Raw genomic sequence first — 26,859 nt, 5'->3', positions numbered from 1 at the left:
AAATGCTGAGGCTGTCTGGACATGCCACATTGTGCCAGAAGTTTCTATTTTCTGTCCTTGCAGTTGACCTTGTAACTCATCTTCATTGTCTTTCTAGGGTTTCCTAATGAAGAACCCCCCGTCCTCTTCTGGTGAGTAAGTTCATTCCCAGATTAGCAGGAAATTTTCTTACCTTCCTGCTTACTCTATTTGGAAAGTGCAAGTTGCACAAGCAGGTTACACAAATACACACACACACACACACACGCACACACACACACATATCTGATTTTTGCTTAGAAACAACACTGTCTACAGGGAGGACTATAGTCTGTCCTTAACTCATTTACCTAGGTACCTGCAAGCAGGGTCTAGAGCCTGCTGAAGTTCTTGGCTAGATAGTAGTAGCTTATTTCTTAAGTCAAAGCTCTCAGTTCTTCTAAGTCAATGTTTCCTGGAAAAAGAAGGGGGGGGGGGCTCCTAAGGTTGCTGCTCTAAGAATCAGTTTTTACTGGAAATGTGTCTGTTTTGCTTATCAAATGTCATTTAGCCTTGAGATTTGCAACCAAGTTTTACCAAGAGTTGAAAAATGTTACAAAATTTTTAAACCTGCATGTTCAGCAGTTTAATAAATGAGACTGTCAACTTGTCATTAAGGCTCAAATGTGTGGTAACCTTCAGTGGCTGACACAGATTCCACTTGGTCATTTGTTCCTCTTGGAATAAGCACAGTGCCCATTGTATCTTGACGAGAACATAAACAAGCTTTGGCCAGGTCCACAACCAGTTTGGGAGCCAAGGAAATGCATTTTGAAGGGCAATGGGCATCCGCCGATCGGGGACTTTTATTAGCAGCAGATGTGTGGCTGTGGTTTTCTGTACTAGACACGCTGTTATTGAAACAAGTCAGATGACAGAGGACCAGAATATCTTTGTTTTTAGGAAAGAGAAACATGATCAAACTGAATTCATAATCTCTTTCTGTAAAGGATTGCCCAATCAAAACGAACTCTGAGTACTCATGCATATACAGGTAGTATACAGGGAAGCTAAGGCAGAGATTTAGGAAAGAATTATTCTTTACAGACACAAATTACCTTAAAGCCACTCTATTAATGTCTATTATTTGTTTATAACTCTTTCTTTGAACAGACATTTTTTTCCCTCTTAGGGTTAATGACCCTAACCCCAAGCTTGGCTTATGTTAGCACTGCTGTGACAAAATTCCTGGGAAAAGCAACTAAGGAGGGTGGGGTTTATTTTGGCTTGCAGTTTGAGTGTGCACAGTCTATCACAGTGGGGAAGCAACAGTGGCAGAAGCACGAGGTGGCTGGTTGGTTACACAGCATCCCTAATGAGGAAACAGAGAGAGATAAATGCTAATATTCAGCTCATTTATTCTTTTTTATTCGGCCCTGCCCCCCAACCCATGAATTGGTACCAACCACATTCAAGATGGTGAATTCATTAATCTTCCATTAATCCCTTCTAGAGATGCCTTTGAAGACACACCCAAAGATGTATCTTTGGGGGTTCCAAACTTAGTCAAGATGAACCATCACAAGGCTGCATCTCCCAAGGCCATTCTCCTCTGCCTTTAAGGACAGTGTGAGCATTGCAGACAACTCTCTTCCTTAGGGTGGGTCAGCTATGGCAACAATTTCAGACATTCTCTATAATTCCCTTCTCTCTCTGAGATGTACTTTTGTACTAAATCCTTTATGAAGACTCCTTTACTTATGGAAAAGAAGTTTCTAGTGACTTTTGCAGTTGTATAACGTTAGTCAGAACCCACCTGACAGCACCTTTGAAAGAGGTTGGGGCATTGATTATTCTCAGTGGCTATGTAAAGCAACAGAACTCAATTCTGCAGAGGAGGAAACAGTATTATGGAGGCCTGGCCAGGCTCCCACATGATACTGTCCTATCCACAGGGTGTTGACTCCATAGCTTCTTAGTATTGTCTGACACAGACTTTTACCACTCAGAGTGATTTACTTATTTCTGAAGTTTTCATGTTCATATCTTGTTCTCCTTTCCCACTCTAATTCTAATATATAGACATAATGTATACTTGATATGCATCTCCTTTATTGTCTAATTTATAGAAGTGATTCAGTACCTATTCTTTCCCCTAAGCACCTGTGTTTTCATGGCTTCTTTGAGCTGGAATCTGTGCATCTATTTTGCTGTGTCTTTCTTTGATATACAATGCTGTGATATGTATGCATTTTACTATCCAGTGATTGACAGGCCATCTCTGATTCCCTAACATCATTAGGCCTGACAGCAAATCTGTCTGATAAATATTATCACTTCAGATTTAGAGGAAAGAAATTGAGATTTAGAAAAGTTAAAGAATTTGCCCCAGGTTCTATGGTTAGGGAAAAAAAGAAGAAGAAGAAAGAAGAAGAAGAAGAAGAAGAAGAAGAAGAAGAAGAAGAAGAAGAAGAAGAAGAAGAAGAAGAAGAAGAAGAAGAAGAGAAGAAGAAGAAGAAGAAGAAGAAGAAGAAGAAGAAGAAGAAGAAGAAGAAGAAGAAGAAGAAAGAAGAAGAAGAAGAAGAAGAAAAGAAGAAGAAGAAGAAGAAGAAGAAGAAGAAGAAGAAGAAGAAGAAGAAGAAGAAGAAGAAGAAGAAGAAGAAAGAAACCCAGGAAACACAGACTTGAAAGTGGAATTGAATATTTGATATTCTACAAATTCTAGTTCACTCTTCTATTCTGAGTGTCTCCTCCCTCCACCTCTGACAGTATCTCCAAGTTAAAAGTAGAGATTCTGGGAGAGGGGATATAGCTCCATGGAAGAGTGCTTACCCAACAGGTGTGCGGACCTAGGTGTGATCCTACTGCCTCTGAAGGGGAAAAAAGTCAAGATTCTTTGACTAAGGCTTATGTTTATGGAAGAATAGGTATATATACACAAAACAAAATTTTATCTAGCCAAATTCATGACATGATAGTATCATTTGAAACAACAGAGATGGAACTACAGGGTATCTCATTAACTGGAATAAGCCAGGCAGAGAAAAGCAAAGGATGTATATTCTCACCAAAATGTGGAAGCTAAGAAAAGTTTATTTCATCGAACAGTAGGCACTGGAGGAAGGGAAATGGGAGTAAGGAGGGATTAGAGGAAGGCTGGACAATGAGTACCAAAATGTGCTTATTAATGGCTAGGATAAAAAGATGAGAATATTTTTTTACCATTTATTTATTTTATTTTATATGAGTAGACTGTAGATGTCTTCAGAAGAGGGTATTAGATCCCATTAAAGATGGTTGTGACCCACCATGTGGTTACTGGGAATTGAACTCAGCATCTTCAGAAGAGTAGTTGATGCTCTTAACCACTAAGCCATCTCTCCAGCTAGATGCTAGTATTTTTAAGTACTGTGAGGTAGCTATAGTTTATTTTATACTTTATTTGCATTTTTATGTATTCAAGGCAACTAACCATTTATTACATATTTGGTAAGGAACTTGAGAAATTCAGTTTTCCAACATACCTGGACATGGTGACGTGCACCTGTGATCTATCTATCTAGCACCTGAGAACCCAAGGCCAGAGGAATACAGTGAGTTTGAGACTAGCTTCAGATACACAGTAAATTCAGGTCCATCTTGAGCTAGAGTACAATCCTGTCTCAATTCTCCAACCCTCTGAAAGGTTTACCAACACAAATGATAGATGTTGCATCAGAGAGATAGCACAGTCATTACAAGCATGAAGACCCGAACTTGACCCCCAGAATGCATGGGAAAATGGGGTGGAGGTGTGTGATGAACTATACTTTTAATTCCAATGCTGGGGCAGTGGGGGAGAGTGAGATCCCTGAGACATTCTAGCCAGCCACGGTAACCTAACTAGTGAGGTCCCAGCCAATGAGAATCTGTCTCAAAGGAAATGGACAGTGTCCCTGAGCATGACACCCAAGGTTGTTCTTCCACTCATATGTGTACACTCACACACACTTGTATGCATACACACGTGCACACCCTAAACACAAACATACACACATACATACATACAAATGTGCATTTTTAAACATGGTAAATATTTGATCAAGAAATGCTAATTGCCCATATCTGGCCATGACATTAAATACATGCATTAAATGATCACAGTACTTCACATAAATATGTTCAATCAAACTAAATTAGAAAGGAAACACAATTAAATGTTGCTGAAAACAAAACTCGAGATTTGTTTCTATGATTTAATGATTATTTTCTGGTCAGGGTCCAAACAGAGAGACAACTTTATTGAATATTGTGTACCTTGTGATCCAATGAGCTCTTTGTCCCCTTTTAGAACTGAAAGATTGGGTTGGCTGCATAGCCATTGAGAGTTATCTCAGGGCAGTATATCTGAGAAATCACGTACAGCTGTCCAAGAGGTTCTAACAATGTTGTCTCCAATAGGTGGATCAGCACCGTCTGGGTCTAGATCATTATTAGGCTTTAAGTTCCATCCAGACTTCCTGACTCTAGAGTCCTGTGAATGACCACAGATGCTCAATCAGGTATGAGAGCCACAAGACTATCCTCTGTCATGAGAGATCCTGACTTGGGCGTCAAGACTGGTCCCCACAGCAACAGCCAAGGTAAAAGAGGACCCTAGTTTTTTTTCTTGTGTCCCTCTCAGGCATGTTTAGCACAGAGCTTTTTTTTATTTTTTTTTAACCTTTGCAACAAGATGTACTATTGATACATCTTCATTCCACCACAAAAATAGGTGGATCCAGACTATATTGTTCAAAAACTGGAAAACCTTTCTAGATAACCTCTACTTAAGATCCTGTGGTAGTCAGAGTGGCACAGCCAAGCCAAGGGGCTGCAGAATACACAGAGGCAAGAATGCCATAGCTTTCATACTGTCTGTCATTTCTTTGTTTTTATCAGTGTTTTGTAGTTATGACAAAATGCCTGAGACAGCCAACCCATCAAGAGAAAAGATGCACTGATTTAAGTTTAAATGAGTTTAGGTCCACAGTTTTTGTTCCAGTTCTTGATTTGACTTACTCTCACTGAGTGACATCAAAGCCACTCCCACCACAGTTCAGGAAGGAACAAAAGGTAAGAGAAAGGGAACAAGGTCCTATAATCTAATCCTCTTTCGGGATCACGCTCCAGTGACCTGGGGGCCCACACATGAAGACCATTGACTGATCATGCACCCCTTTCCCCAACCAAGCTGAGACCACGTGCCTTTGGCAGGTCTGTAATGTCCCCATACCTTCAAAATGGGCTTCTAATTCTACAAGGGACGCGGGAGAGTGACTTCACGTGATAGCAGGTCAGCAGTTCTGCCATTTGTACTCACAAGCAGAGATGGGCGAACCATGAAGGCAATGGCCAGATTCATCCTTCTTCTGGAGGCTGGAGGCTGGCTTTAACATAGAATGAGATCCCCCAACACTTTGTAGCCTGCACCCCAGCAAGAGATTGTTACTTCACCTGTGCACACTGCTATTATTTGAATGTGCCGCCCTCAGTTGCCTTTTGTGCTCGGGAGGTCACCATCTAGTGATTGCCATATCCAGAGATCCATCCCATGATCAGCTTCCAAACGCTGACACCATTGCATACACTAGCAAGATTTTGCTGAAAGGACCCAGATATAGCTGTCTCTTGTGAGACTATGCCAGGGCCTAGCAAACACAGAAGTGGATGCTCACAGTCAGCTATTGGATGGATCACAGGGCCCCCAATGGAGGAACTAGAGAAAGCACCCAAGGAACTAAAGGGAACTGCACCCCTATAGGTGGAACAACAATATGAACTAAGCAGTACCCCGGAGCTCTTGTCTCTAGCTGCATATGTATCAAAAGATGGCCTAGTCGGCCATCACTGCAAAGAGAGGCCCATTGGACTTGCAAACTTTATATGCCCCAGTACAGGGGAACGCCAGGGCCAAAAAGGGGGAGTGGGTGGGTAGGGGAGTGGGGGTGGGTGGGTATGGGGGACTTTTGGTATAGCATTGGAAATGTAAATGAGCTAAATACCTAATAAAAAATGGAAAAAAAAAAAGAAAAGAAAGAAACACTGCATAACTGACAGCTACTGAGCCTAGCCTTTTCAGAGCTGAGGCTGTGTTCCATTCCGAGAAAGCCACAGCCCGGCTTTGTTCCGGGCAGAGACAGACTAAGACAGGCTGGCTTGTAGGACTTTTGTACACACTTCCCCAGCCCAGCAGGGGCAGCTTTTATTTTGGTCTCTCAGTCTTGATCCCTTGTGGTCTCCCTACCCCCAGCCAATGTCTTTGCCTGTTGATTTACCCTCCAGCTCAGGGTTAATTTTTCCCTACTTCCTAGGGGTGCTTGGGACTAGGTTCTTGGATAGAAAGAAAATGTGTATCTTTTCTTTAGACCTCCAAGGGCTGCGTGGTAAATAAGAAAAGCCAAGGAGGTCTGGTCTCAAGTCCACTCACTTTTGTCAGTCAGGGAGTAAGTTTGCTCCCCGCAACCTTCTGGCTAAGAAGGGGTGGGTGGCTGCTCTTCCCCAGACCTCTCATGTTCTCTTGCTCCAAGAGTGGGGTGTGCCCGTCAACACTACAGGTGGGTCCACAGCTAGCGCCAAGCGAGCAGCTGCACAGCCCTGGGACTTTGAGCTGTTAGCAGCTCCTGGCTTTGTACCCCTGCCAACTCACACACACCTGGGATTTCAACAGCTGCCGGCCTCCGGCCACCCCCTTCTCACCATGTGACCTAATCTTCATTCCACCTGTTCCTCTTCGGGTGCAGCCAGGCCATCCCCACCTGGCCTAAAGACAGCCTGGGGAGGTTTGTTAGGCCTCCCTCATTCGTGCCTGAAATAGCCAACTCCCATTAATTTCATGGCAAATTATGAAAGATTAAGGTTTACTATGGAGTAAAACCAGACTTGACAATTAATCAGCTTGGTCATTTGGGGATCAAATTAAATTGGACCTGATGTCTCCTGGATGCTAAAATGAAATCGAAGTCTCTCTTCTCGCATGGTCTGGGCAACAGCTGAGAATACAAACTCAGCCTGTCCCCATTTTCCTCTTTGCATACAGACGCCAATTTATCATTGTAAAACAGAGTAAGGCAGAAAGGTGCAGGCTAACGTTCGGGTCTCTGGTGTGACTGCAGGGCTTCTGTCTGACTCAGGAAACACTGATTTTGCTCTTTGTTAGTCTAAGAATCCTCTCAGGAGCAGGGGATTCAAAACTCTACACAAACCAGATCTTCATTCTTTTCTATTAAGATTTGAGTTGTCATACAAAGAAGTCGGCTTCCGTGTGCATGTGTTTAGTGTGGAGTATGTAAGTGTATGCATATATGTGGGGTGCGCTTGTGCCTGTGTGCCTGGGTCGAGGTCAGAGGTCAATGCTGCATGCTGCTCTTTGTGCCTTACTTTTCCTTCTGAGACAATGCCAGTCACCAAACCCATAGTTCTCTATTTCTGCTAGACAGCCTGGCTGCTGAGATCCGGAGAACTATCTCTTTCTACCTTTCCAGTGCCGGAGTAATGGGTATATGCTGCCATTCCTAGCTTTTATGTTCTTTCTTGGGATCCAAACTTAGACCCTCAAGCTTGCATACTGGGTCACCTCCCCAGGCCATTGTGACATTTTCATGTATATCTATCACTGTACTTAAATCTCATTCATCCTCTCCCTGACTCCTCCCTCCCACCTCTGGTATCAACATTCCCCTCTTGCCAGTATGCTCTCTCCTCCCCAATAGTGTCCTGATCCGATCTCACAGGATCCAGCAAAGAAGATAGGCAAGCTATTAGTATAAACATTCATTCTGATTGGTCCTTAGGAAGTTTGTAGAATATGTGATGGTTAGTTTTAATGGTCAGCTTGACACAATCTACAATCACTTGAGAAAAGAGTCTCAATGAGAGACTGTCTAGACCAGGTTGACCTGTAGGCATGAATGCTTACCTTGATTACATTAATTAAAGTTGGAAAACCCACCCACTGTGGGTGGCACAATTCCCTAAGCAGTAACTCGCTTGCATTAATTCATTGTTCTCTGCTCTTGACTGTGGATATAATGCCTTCAGCTGCTTCATGTTCCTGTTGCCATAACAGACTATAACCAAATGAACCCTTTCTCCCATAGGTTGCTTTTACTGGGGTCTTTTATCACAATAGCAGGAAATTAATCTAAGAGGAGGAAGCATCTGGGTAGTGTCTTTGTACATTCTCTGTTGGGATAGGCACTATGGAGTAACTACAGTAGGATATTGCCTCTAACTGTGCTAGGCATTGTTTTTGCTCTATATCTGCGCCAAACCTGGGCATGAATAGAGTCCAAGGCTAAAGATGGCAATCACCTTTGGAAACTGCCAACAGACATAAATAACTCTGCTGGGTCCAGCTTTTCTCAGGGAAGTAATAAAAGCACTTTGGTAGTTAATGGCAATATACAGGAAAACTCTTTTTCTGGCTCTGTCATGGCCTTGTGACTTTGGATATGAAGTACAACCATGAATCCACTGACGTTTCAAGTGTAGTTTCTTTATGGTGGTATTCCTCCGTCAGTAAGTACTAAGCACTTAGTACGTGCTTGGTGGGATTCAGTGACACTTCTCTAAGTCATAACACTGCAAAAATGTTGAAAAATAGGGAAGAGAAAGCAGGCTCTGTAGTCTAGAACCACAGCTCTCATTTCAAAAGGGCATCATTTGTAAATATCACTGGATTGGCCATCAAAGCTTTTGTGCGGTTTACAAATTCGACAATTCTAATAGCACTTGATTAGAAATGTCCCCCTCCAAGTAGACAGAGAGCCATCCGTGCTCTCACTTGTCATTTGCCTTTTAGAAGTTCAAGAGATTACATGACTTTAGCTCCTTGCATTTATATCAGGCCATAGAGCTGGTCTTTACCAATGAAATGGGGGGAAAATTGAATTTCCTATCTGACTCGAGCATCTAATCACTCCAGTTCAGCTGGACCTCATTCTCTCCCTACCTCAGCACCACAAAAAAAAAAAAAAAAAAAAAAAAAAAAAAACCTGTCTTAAGAAGGAGGCTGAGCCATCCCAAAGGGAAGCCTTCTCTGAAAAGTCAAGGGGTCTGAAGTAGTCTTTGTTTGAATAATGATAATGGACTTCTGGTTGCTCTAAAAGTTACTGGCTATGTGGTAAAAACCTATCCTTTTAAGACAGAAAAAAATCTTCTAAAGAACCCTCAGTCCCCCAAAGAATTTATAATAAGTCTCAAAGCAAACAATGGATCATTTTTTAAAAAAAGTTGTCTACCTCAGCATTCTAAAGAAGACTTGTTTTATTTTATGCATTTAAGTGTTTTGCTTGCATATGTGCACACCTGTTGCTTACAGAGGCTCTGTTAGAGGTTCTCAACAGACTCTCGGTTGCTCTTAAAGCTACTGGGAGGTGAAGGTGGTTGTTACTGCAGAATAATATAGCCTGTCCTACAGGGTGGGCTACTGAGCGTTCTCACTGACCATGAGTAAACACGTGATATGTCTGCGACTGGAGAGAATCGATACATCTTGTTCTGGGTGAACTGACACACCAGTCACTTCAAAGTGTTCGGTGTGTGCTCAGGCATCTTATGTACAAGAAGTCTACGACACTTCATTCAAAACATCTCATTGGTTATGTGACACACTTTCCACATTTCACAAGAGATGCATAAGAATTCAAGTGACTTACCCAGCATCACATATAAGTAGACGTCATGCTACCAAAGCCCGGGGTCTTCTTTAAACTAATTGCCTCCCAGGAGGCTGATCTAGAATATTCCTTCCTGCTGATACAAGTTCACATATACTCACATGAGGCCCAAGCCAGTATTTGTCACTCCTTCATTTAAGCATGTCTAACCTTAGTCAGGACTGGGTTCTAAATCAATCTAGAGTTTCCCTTTAATGTCAAAGAAACCATCCTAAGGATGGAGAGGGAAAGATTAACCCCATTGTATGGGGAAAAAAAGATCCAGATGGTGGGTCAGCAGAGCTGTAGGTAAGTGCAAAACATGGGCAAGATTCCTTTTTTGTTTATTTGGTTTGAGGGTCTCCTGTGGCTCTATCTGGTTTCAAACTCACTAGTGGAAGCTGACTGTCAACTCCCGATCTCTTCTCCCTTTGTCCAAGTGCTGGGATTACAGGCACAGCCACCATCCCTGGTTTATACAGGGCTATGACTCGAATCCAAAGCCTTGTGTGTACTAGGCAAGAACTCTCCCAACTAAGCTGCATGCCCAAGGCAAGAATCTATATAAAGTGAGGTGCATCGTTAGTTTGTCAATTTGATTGGATAAGGAACACCTTGGGCATTTCTGAGGTACACCTTCGGGTGTGTCTGTGAGATATTTCTAGAGGGGCAGATGGGAGAAGACCCACCCTGAACGTGGGTGGCACCCACATTCTTAGGCCCTGTGGCAGTGTTGTTAATACTCAGGCAAACTCTACAGAAACCAAGCAGTTGTCTATTTTTGATGGATGAAAAATCGTGGGGTTTGCTTTTAAGAACTACTTGGTGTCGGGGAGAGGTGGAGCCTGGCTCAGTGGTTAAGGTCACTAGCTGACGCTGCAGAGGACTGGGTTTGGTTCCAAGTGCCTCCATGGTCACTCATAACTGTCTGCAACTCCAGTTCCAGGGGATCGCATGCCTGAGCCGCAGCAAGCTCGCACAAATGCAAGCAAAACACTTACATCCGTGAAATGAAATAAGTCTCTTTTAAAATGCTGAGGTAGATAACGTTTTTTTTTTTTAATGATCCATTGTTTGTTTGAAACTGATTATAAATTCTTTGGGGATCAAGAGTTATTTGGAAGATATTTGTCTGTTTTCAAAAGATAGGTTTTTACTACATAGACGAGACGAGCCTCGATCTCGTGGTACTTCTCCTGTCTCAGCTCTCCATGTGGTCAGATTCCAAAAGGGGGCCATCACAGCCAGCTCCACCCTTCTTCAAAATTATCACAAGTTTGCAGCAATGTTGGAGCTACTGTATGCATGGCTCTTGATGGGGACCATCTGGGAGTGTGTGTGTGGCCTGTTGTCCTCTCACCTAAAATATTTTAATGTACGTACATTTTTTTCCTACCTTCAAGGGGCATTCTTCAGTAAAACCACAGCACAACCGTCAACATTGGGAAAATGAACACTGGGCACATTGCTGCCTTCAAACCTGCGGGAGAGGGAGGAATTAAAATTCCACTAGTGGTCTCAGAAATGGACTTAGAGCAAAAGGATCCGGTCCCCAGAATCTCACATCCCTTCCAAAGGAAACTAGCATAAGGATGCAGGAGGGAAGACTAAGCCCTTCTGAGTCAAGGCATCACCATAACAACTCAGGCGAGCCTGAGAGAGCAGAGCAGAGCAGAGCAGAGCAGAGCAGAGCAGAGCAAGTGACTCCCTGGGCTTTCCCCAGCTGGCTAGGCATCACAGGCATGAATAGCCAGCAAGCGCTGCTGTGCAGCTTATGCCTTTCAGTGATGGGTAACTTCATTTTGTACCCCTTAGGTGATATTCAGATTCATTTCCAAAGTCAGGGTTCGCCAGGCACGGTCAATCATCTCCCCTCCTCTGTGACCTCAGAATTTGGAGGTGCAATCCCTTGAGGACACAGATTCCTCGTGCTGTTTATTCTTTGTGTAAAGGTTTATACCCCTTGCATCATTGGTTGAGTTAAACTATTTATAAAATAATATATCACAGTGTTCAAACTGGCATGGCTTTGGCCAGGTGCGAGACATTCAGGCCGGCTTCCCTGCTCTTTCCATGACCCTAGCATTCCATGATCTTTCCTTAGTCTCTTGTACAAACAAGCTTTCCGAGATGGTCCCTAAAGTAGCTGGACTGAACCTTAGAGAAAACCAAACTTGACTATCTCACTTAAACTAGCAGCTATTTAGTTTCTTTTGTGGTGGAGACAGGGGAGTAGGAGTGGAAGATGAATCCTCACATGGTAGCCCAGGCTGGCCTGGAACTCATTATATAGCCCAGACTGGCTTCAAATTTAACAAGAGTCCTTCTGCCTCAGCCTCTTGAGACTCAGGGTGATAGACATGGCTTAAATATGTCTGGTTTAAGAATGTCATTTCCAAGGATAATTTTGCTTGCTAAGAGAAATTGAGTTAGTTTGTTTGTTTGTTTATTTATTTATTTATTTATTTATTTGTGTGTGTGTGTGTGTGTGTGTGTGTGTGTATCTGTGGGTACCAGAGGAGACTAGAGGAGTTGGAGTTACTGGTGTTGTGAACCATGCAACACAAGTGCTGAGAACTAAACTTCCTGAAAGCAGTAAGCACTCAGATTTGTGTGGAGTCCTGAGTCTCATTTTAAAAAAAAATATATATATATATTTTTGAAGAACTTAATAGAAACACCTCCTTATTTATAGAAGGTCCGTGCTGAAATATGAAATAGCATAGCCAAACATTTGCTAAGTAGCCAATGGCTACTAATGCAGTTTCTCTGCCCCATTCACTGTGTGCATCTCTTTCTGTAGGTTTACCAACACAAAGAAACTATAACTCGATAACAATCGAGTCTTCCTGTTTTAATTTCTTCAATGGCCACGTAGAGACATATCCACACACACCGGCATACAATGTGTACCCACAAACACATGAACATACATGCACATATGTCACATATACACATGTAACAACAGCAATAAAAAAAAATGGGAACAGGTGGCCTTGGTTGTTTCGTTGAGATTGGGCACTCATACCACCACTCCAGGCAGGCGCCATGTCTGTACTTGATAAAAGAAAGAGAAAGTAATATGGCCAGGAAGACCAGTCATCGTCAGCCACGTGAATCCACAGTCCCGCCTCCCATCAGCCTCAGTGGCTACTGAACAATGAGTACTTTTAGTTTTCTTGTCCTCCAGACATGAAGATTTAATGTTCCCAGCACCTGTAGTAGAGGCAGGAAAGAAAAAGCAGTTAGAAACCAGTGCCGGGCTATTCCGTGGTTATCTGCCACAGATCAGTCAACTGATAGTTCTTTCATTAGGAATAGTCCTTCCATTAGGCCATGTGAAAACCTTCCTAAATCTGAAGAGATCTGACAAGGGAAACGCCCTCTTGCCTTAGAGATATAGAGACTTGGTTGCCTCTGAAGCCTGAAGACTATTCAGTAATTTTGTTAGGTATATGATTATTTGATTCACTAATTCAAAGCCCTCCATTCTTGACCCCTCAGAGTACCATACAGTACAATAAAAATACAGGATAGAGCCAGTGAGATGGCTCACTGCCAAGACCATCCCCGGGACCCATGTCCCAGAGAGAGAGAACAAGTTTCCATAATTTATCCTCAATTCCTGATCCCTATAAAGGTGCCATGGTCTGTGCACTCACACAATACAGATACACACATACACACACATATACACATAGATAGATAGATAGATAGATAGATAGATAGATAGATAGATAGATAGATAGATAGATAGGGTTAGATAGGTAAATGTAATAAAAAAATACATGGGATTATGGGCTAGAAATACAGCTTGGGTGGTGGAATGCTTGTCTCGTGTGCAGGAAGCCCTGATTTCTATCCTTAGCTCCACATGAGCACGGTGATGCGTGCCTAGCACTGGGAAGGTCATCTTGGTCTACATAGTAGGTTCAAGACTACGAAACCTGAAACCCTATCTCCAAAATGCAAAATGTTCTATGTATACAAACACACACAGAGACATATACACACACACATACACAGACATACACACACACACACACACACACACAAGAATCACTGGCCATACCCCATCCCAGTCTTCACCAGAAACCTCGGGTCAGGTACATGGAGAACACCCGGTCTCATTCTGCCTCCCACTGCAACATAGACTTCCTACACCAGGATCCATAATGGCAGTGGCTCAGCGATCCCAGACAAGCCTCCATATCCCAGGTGGCAGGAGGGAGACATTGCAGTGCGGTGAATGTGTACAAGGCGTGCAAATGTGGTGCAATCATGCGCACCAGCAACCTGAATTATATAAACCTCCAAGGTCCAGGTCACACACTTGTTCAAAGTTCTTTTAGGGCTGGAGAGGTGGCTCAGCAGTTACGAGAGCCGACTGCTCTTCTAAGAGCCCCACTTTCAATCCCCAGCATTCACATGGCAGCTCACAGCTGTCCGTAACTCCAGCTTCAAGGGCTTCTAACACCCTCGCACAATCATATATGCAGGCAAAACACCAATAGACGTTAAATAAAAATCTATAACATTTTAAAAGTTCTTTTAAAATTGCATTTATTATTATTTACTTACTTAGTATGAGTGTGTGTCTGTGTGTCTGTCTGTGTGTGTGTGTGTGTGTGTGTGTGTGTGTGTATGAGAAAGAAAGGAGAGAAAGCATGTGTTATGCCATCCATGTCTTATGTATGTATATGTATGTATGACTCCTTACATGAGTCAGTCTTCTCCTTCCATCATGTGGCTCTAGTGATCAAACCCCAATGTCCAGCTTTGTGGCAGGTATCTTTTCCCACCATCTTGCCAGTTCATTTTCATTTTTGTTTTGTCTAGGTTTTTGTTGTTGTTTGTTTGGTTGGTTTGTTTTGTTTTTCAACACAGGATTTCTCTGAGTATCCCTGGCCGTCCTAGAACTCACTCTATAGAAGACCAGGCTGGCCTTGAACTCAGAGATCTGCCTGCCTCTGCCTCCTAAGTACTGAGATTAAAGGCATGAGCCACCATCACTCAGCTGCTGTCCCCACCTCCCCCGACACCTTCCCCGCCTTTTTTTCCCTTAATTTTTTTTCTGATTTTTTAAAAAGAATTACATTTTTTATGTATTGGCAGGGGCAGGGGTGATGTGTACCACAACATGAATGCAGAGGCAGAGGACAACTTACAGAACTTCCTAGAACTGGTTCTCTCCTTCTACCACGTGGCTTCTAGAGATGGGAGTCAGGTTATCAGGTTTAATGGCAAGCACCTTTACCTGCTGAGCCATCTCGCCAGTCTTTTTTATTTTATTTTTCCATCTTGTACTTCTGGATTCACAGAGGGAAACATGATAACATTTTGTTGTTTCTGTGGAGGTTTTGGCAGCTAGCAACTCCTCTCAGCCAACACCAGGCTCTGTGTCACATGCCATCAATAGTCTTTAGCTCTTTTCATAGAGCCAACGGATTTTTATTGAGCATCTACTTAGGAGATGATGTTCCACATATTGGAATATTGGAAGTCTGTAGTATGGTGAAACATCCCCACAGTACAAGGTAGCTGCTATGGCTATATACATGTTTGTGTGCCCCCTGCCTCTGTGTGTGTGTGTGTGTGTGTGTGTGTGTGTGTGTGTGTGTGTGTGTATGCATGAGGTGATGGGTGGGTGAATACCTAGATACAATGCCTTTGGATTGGAGGTCAGAAGTTGAAATTGGATGTCATTCCTTGGGCACTGTCTGCTTTTTTTTTTTTTTTTTTTTTTTAAAGACAGAGTCTCTCATTGGTCTTGAACTTGCTAGGTAGGCTACAATGTGGTCAGAATGCCCCAGCTCCACTTCAGTTGTGAGATTACAGTCATATTCTACCATGCCCAGCTTTTTCACATGGATTCTGAGAATTGAACTCAGAATGTGAGTCTGACTGGGCAAGCATCTTACTGACTAAACCATCCCTAGCTCTTAGACACATTTTTTTTTTTAAGAGATGAAACCCAGAGACAGCAAACAAGTAGCGTCTTGGAGTCACACAGCTCATCTTCAGAGCTGAGTGGGACCTGCCCTGCTCAGCTCTGAATGCCACATTATTGATTGATTGATTGATTTAGCCTAATATCCTGCTGCCATACTCCTGGCAGGTGACCTTATCAGAAAGATCCATCCTCAGTACTGAGTGACATCTCTTTTTTTGACACTACAATTCATGGACATTGGTGAAAGTATTCCTAACTGTGGTTTGTTTGCTCCTTGTAAGTCTAATGGGACGTAAGCAGAATGCTTGAAACAAAAGTGAGATGAGGCGTCCTGTCCCTCCTTTCACACTGTCCGCTAACTAACAAGTGAAGTCACTCTTAGATGATGCTTGATTCTGAGGTGGAGGCTCAGTGGCAGGGTGCTTGTCTGTCATGGAAGAGCCCTGGCTTGGATCCCCAAAACTTAGATATAAACCAGAGCAAGAGTGACAGCGACTGAGCACCTAAGATGACCACAGGAGACAAGGACTGACAGAGTCAACAAAGTGCATGCTCCCTGGCTTCCGGGATTGTTCCTATGGTAGAGCAATTAAATTACTCTGCTAATTATCACAAGTAGCCCGGAGAAATGTGGCCAGATCAGACTGGAGGGTTTTACAGAGAAAGCCACTATCTCCTTACTTGCTAGTCTGCCAGGACAAGGAATAAACAGAAGCAGAGAATAGCAATCTTTAGTACTTCTCTAGAAGAATCAAGCAAGACAAGAATGTGGCCATCATTCCAGACAGCAGAGGAGCCTAGAAAGGTCAGAAAAAGAAGATGGCGGGAGCAGAGGGAAGGACAAGACCCTCATGTCAGCTGGGGCATACCTATGGTAAGGGAACAGAGTAAGGTAAGTCAGGAGGCTTGATGTTGGGTTCCATGTTCCAGAAGAGTCCACAGGCTCGTGGGGCACCAGGAATGTTTCTAGAAGGTTCCAAGATTAAATGATTTTATTTCTTCCAGAACCCCTCTGAGAAGAGTCTCCATATTATCCACTGCTTAGAAAAGAAGAATTACAGGCTCATGGAAGTCAAGGCACCTTGCCAAGTTCATACACCTCACCATTGAGCACAAAACAGGCCTGTGTCCTGAAGCTATTGAGAAGTCGCCAAGAGGTGGGAGCTGGGTTTTGAGATGAGACTCACCTCTGTTTATTCTAGTACATATCTTCACCCTTCTAGAGAATTCTCTGACAATATGCATAACTGATAAATATCTGCCTCTTTCTCGTGTAGAAAGTTATATTGTTTGTTTACACACTTAATGATTACCCCCTCAGCGTATCAATAAGGCAATCAAATAATTGAAATCCTCTGGGATGAAATAGATTATAAATGGAAATTTGTACTTAATGGACAATTATACTTAATGATCAATTAGCTTGGGTAATTTTTCTCTCCCACCTTTCTCTAATAACATTTTGCCAGAGATAAATAGAAGTACCAGAGACTTGAAAAATACAAATACAGAGAATGATACAGACAGAAAACCTTGGGTCATTCTGAGTCTTAAGTTCACTTTGTTTACGGCAAGTTATCCTAAGGAAATGATCACATTCAGATTTGGTACCCAGTCTGTTTCTACTTTGAGGTTTTGTCTTCCATCCCTCTGAGTTATAGAAAACAGCCCATATATATGCTTAGGTAAGATCGTTCCCAGTTGGCTTCTACACACATACGGTCACAGCCAACGTCTATGCTGAGCTCACATGTCCTTGCTCCACAGGGATCCAGGGCCTTTCCTGGCATCCTTAGTCTCCCACCTTGCTTTATCCCTGTAGGCTCTGTTATCCCAGCCTTGTGAGGAACCATATCTTTTTTCACTATCTCAAAACATCCCAGGCCCTCTGCAAGTTTCAATGTCTCCATCATCTCCATCCTGCCTGTGAGTTCCCATTGGCTGTGCTTCCTGTCACTCACCTTCTCAGGGACAGGTTCTTGATAGCAAGAGCCTGCTGCCTTGTTCCAGGGACCAAAGCATCCAGAAGGTGGATCTAAATCTGCACTGGAGCCCTTGGAAAGTACAGGGAAGAAAGACATCTGTGGTTTTAAAATAAATCTACAGCCTACAAATCAGGCAACTTAGTCTCAAAATATTCTCAGTAGCGTACACTAATGTTTGAATAAGTCACCAGACTACATCTATAATAGTGAGCACTAGAGAAACGTAATGCCCTACTAGAGGGAGTAGCCACTGGGATAATATACAGCCATTAAAAGAGTCCAAAAAGTTGTAGAGTTTAAAAAACATACCCTTCTTTCAAAAGGCTTTTCTTCCAGTTTCTGGGTTTTTTGTTTGTTTTAGCAATTTATTTTAGTTCTCTTGGAGGGGAGTGTGTGCCAAGTGGAGTGTGTGGAATTCAGAGGACAATTAAAACTTAGTATATCAATGTTATGTGTTAGGGATATACCTCAGTCACAAAGTGCTTACCTGACATGCAACGAGGCCATGGGTTCAATCCTCAGCACTGCCAAAAAAGCAAAAGCAAAAGTCAGTTCTTTCTTTCCTTGCACTGTTGGCAGCGAGTGAAGTCCTGTGTGGTCTGTGTTGTTTGACCAAGGGCACAGCCATGCCCAGGACCGCAACAAGCCTCAGGACCTGGCTCCGCGTTCAGCTGTATGCAATGGCTCCCAGGCCAACTGGATATAAGAAACTCACTGAGCTTTCTGGAGTGCTGTGGTTTCTCCAGCAGAGTCCGGTCCATCTGATCCCATCGCTTCTGTCTGTGTTTATTTTACCTTCACTCCCTCACCACCACAGTCAGGGCAAACCCTAGGAGCTGTGCAAGAACACAGCACACCATGCGGGTCTCAGAAATCCAACTCAGTTTGTGAGGCTGGAGGCAGTGTCTTTCCATGCTAAGCCATCTCACCAGGCCAGTCTTCATACACACACACACACACACACACACACATTTACTTATGTATTGTGTGTGTGCACACATGCAGACATGTATGGCACTGTCTATATATGGAAATCAGAACAGTTTTGTGAAATCACTTCTCTCCTTCCACATGCATGTGAGTTCCAGGAATCAATTTCGGGTTGCCGTGGTGCCACCTTTATGAGCCATCTCACAAGCTCCAAAAGGCCTGTTACACATTCTTGGTTTTTTATCTTTATTTATTTTGTTTGATAGTTAGTTAGTTAGTCAGTTAGTCAGTTAGTTAGTTTGGCAGTTCTAGGGATTGGACCCAGGGCCTTATGCATGTCAGGTAAGCACTATAATAACTGGAGTATATCCCTAACCCATATCCTTGATATACTAAATGTTTAGGCCATTTACAACACAGAATATGAAATGTAGTAACAGTCTCAGAGTGTACTTACATGTACAAGATTGAATGACAGACTCAGTGCTTGTCTTAAAAAGCAAGAGGACATTGGTTGGGGTCATCTTCCTTATGCTGCTGTATATTTTCCCATTTTTTTTCTTATTCCTCTGTTATTTTCATCATGCTATTCCTTAGCCCAGTACAAGAATGTATGTGTGTGCACATACACAGGTACATGTTTTAGATTAGATGTGTTTATATGTGTGGTGTGTGTTTATATGTATACACGTGCAATCACATATCTCTTGCACTTTCTCCAAAACATTAAACAAACAAGGAAACTAATGACTGTGGTCTGTCTCCATAGACTTTCTGGTTGGGAACTTAAAAACGAACTTCGGGGCTAGAGCAACAGGTCAGTATTAAGAGCAATTCCCAGCCCCTGCACTGTGTGGCTCCCAACCTCCAATAACCCCAGCTCAACTTGAACCTCTCATCTCCCCAGGTGCCAGAACTCACAGTTAATACACTCACAGACATATGGACATAATTACAATTAAAAACAAACCTTAAATAATGAACTCAAAAAGCCTGTAAAAATCACAACCTAGAAGAGATGCAGAATACAGAAGGTATAACACACACACACACACATACACACAAACTTCAGTATTTAACAGTATATCACTGTGTGATTTTTTTTTTTAAAGAATTCTTTTGGTTTTCCTTTAGAGACACAACAACCACACAAATCTGTGTTTTGACCAAAATTAGATCTTGGGCAACGTGCAATTTTCAAAACTGCCCTGAGGTTTGGGTGTCTCTGTCACATTGTAAATGGTTCACTAATCTGCTATGTGTTGGGGAGCAGGTTGATAACTTCCCTGAACTTTAGTTTCTCAGCCTTTTTGGGTTTTTGTTTGTTTGTTTTGTTTTGTTTTGTTTTGTTTTTGAGACAGGGTTTCTCTGTATAGCCCTGGCTGTCCTGGAACTCACTTTGTAGACCAGGCTGGCCTCGAACTCAGAAATTCGTCTTCCCCTGCCTCCCGAGTGCTGGGATTAAAGGCGTGAGCCACCACGCCTGGTCTAGCTTCTCAGTCTTGTTATTTACGCCCACCACCTGCCGGACATTCTCTGTGTTTCACCAACTATTTACTTAGTGGGAGTTTATTTCTTCCCTATGAGGAAGACACTGTTACTCTTCCTGTAAGGTCTGAAGAAGCCAAGAGCGTCCTCACTACGGCTGCGGCAGACAACCTGAGTTGAGTAACGTATGAAGAAATGATGCTGATTTGCCCCAAGGTTCTGGAAGTCCGAGAGCAGAATGCCAGCCTGTGCCTGGCTTCAGGAGAGGACCTCACAATATCTGCAGAGGAGGTGGCAGGGCCAAAGTCACCACTTTGCTTTACCACCACCCACCTAAGCCATTCCCGTGACCACTAGCCTATCCTTACAAGAAAGATGTTAATCTCTCCCAACACCAACTTTCAACAAGTGGTCCAGCCATAAAGATAAGAAGCAGCTGGGTCAGAATTCAGACCCAGGTTGTCTGGCTCCAGACTCCATCATATCAGACATTGTGGTAGCTGGGTCGTCTTCCATTCAGCTGCACACAGGCACACCGTAGTGCATGTGAGACACTCGCATAGTCTTAGCATAACATGTCCCTGCATCGCCTAAGTCTTCTCCTATATCACTTCAATTGTCTTTTGAAAACTCAACCAGGGAAATTACTTGAAGTTGTATTTTATGAAGAAATGGCTGTCTGTCCACTGCGTATTAATTCCTTAACTTCTGTCTTCCAAGTTCATCTGTTTAGTGCAAAATAAAATACCTCTGCTTCTTCTATTCACTCTTTTGACAAGAGCCACACTAGGGCAAGCTGAGTCCCTAGGAAGTCTGGTGCCTGGCCAGTGGTCTCTTTGCTAGGTCTAAGGGATGTGTTTTCCTGGTATAACTTCAGCCATCTGCTGTATTTCCAGGGATTAAAAAGCCTAAGAAAGGGCTGGAAGTATCGTTTAGTGGTAAAGCACTTGCCTAGTAGGTAGGGGCTATAGGTTCAATTCCTGGCAGAGAAAGAAAGAAAGAAAAAGGCACCCAGAATAAGTGAGGAGAGAGGGTAGGAGGTAGGGAAAAGAAGAAAGGGAAGAGAAAGGAAGGAGAAGGGGAAGGGGTAGGGAAGAGATGAGAAGACCAAATCCCAGAACTCAGAAGGCAGAGACAGGCAGATCCTTAAGAATCAAGGGAAAGACCATATCATATGACTTAGTGTTGTTCCTGAATGGAGATGCTTTGGACCACAGCTAGCAACAGACGCTGGTGCCTAGGAAACTCATTAGATGTGGGAAGCCCAGGGAAGGTTTCTTTGGGGGGCTACACTGACCTGGAGCTTAGAGAACTATGACGTCGCTTCAGGACAGGGAGAAGTGGAGAGCCCTTGCCCACATGAACAGATCCAAGAGATGAATGAGCACTGATGACTTGGGACACAATTCTCAATCACTTACATTTTAATTAAGATCAAAAAAAATTAATGAGAGGTCATGGGATTCTTGAGTGTTTTGGTTTGGTTTGGTTTGGTTTGGTTTGGTTTGGTTTGGTTTGGTTTGGTTTTTGTCATCTCCTGTAACCATTTCTATGAAATTCATGAAACAGTGACTTGGGGGGACATGAGCAAAGTTGCTCTCTTGTATCTGAAGCGGGAAAGACAAGTTGAGAGAAGGCAGAGAGGGCAGGTATGGAGAGAGTAGCAAGGAAGAGCAGCGAGTTTCAGCAGGAAGGCCACTGGTGGCTCAAGAGGGTTCCTTCCCATGGGCCCAGGAGCAAGAGCAGCCCTGGGAACTGCTGAAGTGTGCCTTAACCCTCCTCCACCCCAGTACAGTGGCAGTGCCTTTGCTAGCAGTCCCAGGGCCTCCAGGGCTTGGTGGATGAAGTCTGGCCTGTGAATGGAGACTGAGACTAGGGGAGGGCCTAGGGACACTCATACTTTATCAAAAACTGAGGGACTTTTGCCCTCCAGTTTAAACCTCAGGCTCCTGAAGGTTGCACCATACATTCATGATAAGTACAAGAGGAACTTTGTGTCACGTGCTTTCTTCTCAAAAACTCTCTGTCCTGCTCCAAATGTGCTTAAAGGAGAGCACTGAAAACCGTAAACTTTGAATCTAGCTAAACATCTCAGCAGGCACAGCCTCAGGAATGGAGTGTAGTGATGTCTGCAACTTGCTTTGAACTGCATCTGAAAATGAAGAGGCTGACGGGTGGAGGGGCGCCGAAGAACATAGATGGCAGAGTAAAAGCTACAAAGTGTATTTATAGACTCTGATATGTGCATGGTTATTCCTACTTTTGTGTTCTTCGTGTTTGAGATTTATCATAATGCAATAAAGGAAAAAAGTTTTACTATAGAAAACAAGTTATTTAAAAAAAAAAAACTCACTCTATAGACACAAGATACCAACCTCAGGCCTGGAGGGATAGTTCAGTCAGCAGATAAGAACGTATATTTCTCTTGCAGAGGACCCAAGTATGGTTGCCAGCACAAAGTGCATATCACACAACTGTCTGTAACTCCAGGGAATCTGGCACACTCTTTGACCCACACTCACGAGTACATACCAACACATTATAGACACAAATGCCTAAAAATAATTTATCTAAGATACCAACTTCTTTTGACCTTACCACCGTCAAAAACAGCTCACCAAAGAATGGAAGTGTTGTTCTTATCTGCTTCTTATTTGTGCCTGCCTTTTTCTCCCTCCCAGACTAAGGCTGCACAAATATAGGTACCTGATAAAGACATTTTTCACTACTACTCACTTAAAAATCATGGAAATATACTGTGCTGTTGTTCTTGTAAGATAATTCAATTAGAGCCACGAGGCTTGATGACAGAATATCCAGTCTGATGATCTGTGAAATGCATCCACATAACTTCGCTAAAAGTAGCTCACAGATGGCTCTGTGCAGATTAATGTATTCTCTAGGAGAAATTTCAGGTCACTTCAATTTGGGTTTCTGCTCCAAGCTGGACTTTAATAATGAAATAGAATGTAGCCTGCATTCACAAAAAGATGTCCAACACAACCAATTAATAAGGGACCAAATTTACACATTCTTAGAGTGCAAGCCATTTCCATTTCTGTAACTTCTATGGGTGGGTTGCTGGGGGATTTCTTTAAACTTTCAGTCACTCTTCCTAACTGATGTTGAGTCTCTGGAGTGCTGGTACCTTACAAGTATGGAGGCAAGGCATTATTGGCACCTGTTTTTTTGCTCATAAAAAAACAACCACAGCAACAACAACAACAACAAACCTCAAACAAAACTGGAAATATACAGTGGAGCCATTTCTTAGGTTTGACTTAAATGAACCCTGCTGACACGTATTTCCAGCACCTCCTTGTTTGCGGTTGTGAGCAGTTATAAAGTCGCCCATTATCTCTCACTCAGCCACTGCATCTAGAGCAGTGTGAGACGTATCTGTGAGAGTGACAAGATGTCACTACTGGATTAAAAATTACATACAGAATTTATGTGTAAAAAATGCTCACTTATGCATAATCACTATGATAAGTTTGTAAAGAAGAATTTGGCTATAAAGAAGCAATGGTATCTAAAATCTTTAAGGGACTCTGCAGTCCCATGTTCCTAGAGGCAAAGCAAGAGAAAGTGCCATTATTAGCAAGCAGCAGCATACTGTAGGAAACCTTACAGATATTATACATGAAACACTAATATTCTTGTACCTACAGCCTAAAAAAACCAAACCCACCCTCATTTTCCAAGATTCTGATGTCTAAATCCTCTTATTAAAAAATAAGCTCCCGACTTGCTATTCTTACCCAATAACGAAGATCGGTTTGTTATGGGTCTCCCCAAATGACTAGCCTGGTTTCCAATTATTCTTGGATAATTTGAAGGTACTCATACCTGTTAAATGCTGAACAGAAAATCCAATCGGTTCACTCCATGACTATCCTGTTCACACCCCAGTTCTTCAATAGCTTTAAGGTGTCAGAAGTTAAATCCCTTGCTGATAAGCAAAACTTTTTAATTACGTTTTAATTACAAAAAAGGGAAGGAGATGCTGGCATGGGCGTAGTGTGGACTTTCACATACTCACAATAGAGCCTCTTTCCGGAACAGGCTACCTAAAGCAGCATTGTGGTAACAGAAGTACTAGCCAGCACACTGCTTACTGCTTTTAAGCAAAGTGTTCACTACATAAAGCTGTTTCCCCCTTTCCTTAAACACTATTAAAGCCTTGGATGCACTCAGAAAGAAAAAATAGAGAGGGGGAAAAAACCTACAATATTTAAGTCATGCTTCAATATGCCATATTTTAACACAAAGTTCTAAGTCTGCCCCAGCATGGTGTGAACACAATGGGAAGAAAAGGCAACATCAACAGCGCATTCCCACTAACATCACACAATAAGGATCACTCATGCTTATTATATAAATAACTAGCAACACAACTTACCTTATGACAAGGTAGGGGCAGGTAGGGGGAGCATACAGTGTGGGTAAACCAGGTGAGTGACTCACCACGGAACACATCGGGGCTGAGTCTCAAGCACAATCCCAAGGTTTTAAGAGAGGGATTTGGGACCTTCTTCTCAAACAGTTGTCATTCATACCTCCGGTTCCTCCCTGAAATATTCAAATACTGATTGGCATGCTGTCTCCATGCTATAAGGACAATTCCAGAAACCCCAGTGTCTGCTAAATGATTCCGCTCTGTTCCCCAGGGAGGATGGATAGCCCCGTGCCACCTCCTCAGAATGGCATAGTCACCCCAAGACGAATGAGCAGGGCACTCTGCCAGACAGAAAGTTCTCTTTAGCACAGACTTCTGTGCGCTGAGCAGACACAAACACAGCCAAGTAGCCTAAAAGCCTTGATGCATCAAGGAATCAGGCACACAGCCTTTCTGAAAGAGCTACGTGGAGTGGCTGCCGGCTTTACTACCTGAGATTCAATCGGAGAGGTTCTTAATGTTCCACAGGGATCACAAATCCAGGAAAAGAATTTCTTATGGAGGAAACACAACACAACACGTGCATGTGCACTCGCGCACGCGCGCGCGCGCGCGCGCACACACACACACACACTTGCACGCACTCATGCACGAGCACGACATGCGTACGCACACACACCCCATCCCGGCTGGCTTGTTAAATCCTTCTCCCAGCACCAAATCTGCCCTCTCCTCAAATAGACCCAGGCCTGTATATTTTAAAATTTAAGAAGTGTATAAATTAACAAGTCACTGCTTGCCATTTTCCCTCAAAAGGCATTTAGGACAAAGCATTAGGAAAAAAGTAAAAATATAAAAAAATACAAAGATGAAAAGCCGACGAAAGAGACATTGTAACTTAGAAGACCGATCTCTGCCAGACTGTGTGAACCAAGGGAGCACACACAGTACACCACTTTTGTTCTGTCTTGAGAGAGATCCACGGACAGGGCACCAGCAACACACAATGGGTATTTAAGCCAGTCAGTCTTAGCAAATTAGGTAAATTAGAGATCATTCGATGGCATTCTATTGTTGCTATTGTAATCACAGTCATTTTCCCCGGTGACGGTGCTTCCTGATGAAGTGCAGTCCTCAGAGTGTAATTGTGAAAGATACTGAACGATTCGGGGGGATGCGACATCTGCTTTTAAAAGCTCTTCAGATTCAAATTGGCATTTTACTTTATCTTGAAAATTTATTAGAGATTCAGCTCATGCCCGGTTTAAATGGGAAGGTGAAGGCAGGGTAGTTTCCATCTATGAATTATTCAATCTCTGCCTGGCAAGATTGCCATCCATGAACGGATGCTCTGACAGTCCCTTCGCACAGCCTCCATTACGCTTGTCATTTTTATTTCTTTATCTACGATCTCTTTCTCAGTTACCCGGCTACTCCCTTAGGGCTTGGCTTCACAAACCCAGTATTTCAAATTGGCAATAACCACAGTGTGCTGCTTTCTCCAATCGGCGTCTCCACAGGCTGTCATTTTTCTTTTTCTTTTTCTTTTTCTCCCGCAAATCATTAAAAGCCACATCCACAATGATCTCTCTTAGGCTCTTTGGTTTGATGAATTTTACACACACACACACACACACACAGAGAGAGAGAGAGAGAGAGAGAGAGAGAGAGAGAATCGCTGCAAAAAAGAATTATGTTCTTCTAGCATCACAAGAGAAGTCAAGCGTTCTTTTTTGTTGTCAGAGTGACCCATCCTGGGAATTAGCATAGCATCACACAGGAGGGAGCCAAGGCTATTGCAGGCTTGCTGGCATCCTGATTTGCAGCCCAACTTGATGAAGGCTCCAAGACTAATCCAGACCATTGTGTGCTTAGCAAGCACAATTAGTTAGGAAAATAAGAAGTCATTAGATGACCGAAATTAGACTGTCAGTCTTCCAGGCTCCACCTGCACACAGACCAAAGTCCCAACGACTCTCCACTTGATGGCTGTTTGTGTCCCTGCTAGCCGACAGCTGTCCTGCATCCAGAGAGGACTAAGATTGAGTTAGGCCAATAAATCTGGTTTCTCCTTTAAAGCATGATCTAACTGAGGAGTGCGGGCGGGGGGGGGGGGGGTTACGCCAGTCCCATGACCAGCCTGCAATGGGAGCTGGAGAGTCCCACAGTGCCAATGTGATGAGTTGCCCAGGTCTGAGTCAGGACAAATCATGCCAAGATCATCTCCTGAAGGTACCATAGCATGGCACAAGAACCCGCCTCCCCACCTCCAAGCCTACTCCCATACAAGGTGGGCAAGCAGTTGAACTCCACCACTGCCAGTTTGCTCAGCAAGCTCCAAGCAGTACCTGCCCAGCTGAGAATTCACGCTGCCACGTCAGAAGCCACCGTGAACATTCAGACTGCATCTCAGCTCCTGGCTACCCAGAGGTAGTGTTCTTCCTATGGGAGAGAGGCAGTATAGGCGGC

At 43.2% G+C, this 26,859-nt stretch overlaps 1 long non-coding RNA gene across 4 annotated transcripts; it reads right to left on the bottom strand.

The window, feature by feature from the left end:
* Window positions 1-936: 936 nt before the first annotated feature.
* A330102I10Rik (RIKEN cDNA A330102I10 gene) lies at window positions 937-26,859 on the bottom strand. 4 transcript variants are annotated; one of them, NR_045073.1, is made up of 6 exons: window positions 24,882-25,018; window positions 24,394-24,563; window positions 18,061-18,097; window positions 12,804-12,851; window positions 11,032-11,115; window positions 937-1,330 (listed from the first exon to the last, which is right to left on the bottom strand). It is a non-coding gene; the product is annotated as an RIKEN cDNA A330102I10 gene (long non-coding RNA). The 4 variants fall into 4 exon arrangements; NR_045074.1 differs by lacking the exons at window positions 11,032-11,115; window positions 12,804-12,851 and adding an exon at window positions 17,550-17,642; NR_045077.1 differs by lacking the exons at window positions 937-1,330; window positions 11,032-11,115; window positions 24,394-24,563; window positions 24,882-25,018 and adding exons at window positions 17,550-17,642; window positions 26,739-26,859 and having other exon boundaries at window positions 12,469-12,851.

Source organism: Mus musculus, chromosome 13 (assembly GCF_000001635.26).
Source record: "Mus musculus strain C57BL/6J chromosome 13, GRCm38.p6 C57BL/6J".
NCBI classification, from domain to species: domain Eukaryota; kingdom Metazoa; phylum Chordata; class Mammalia; order Rodentia; family Muridae; genus Mus; species Mus musculus.
The sequence above is the reverse complement of the archived record's forward strand: the minus strand, read 5'-3'. Positions and strand labels throughout refer to the sequence as shown.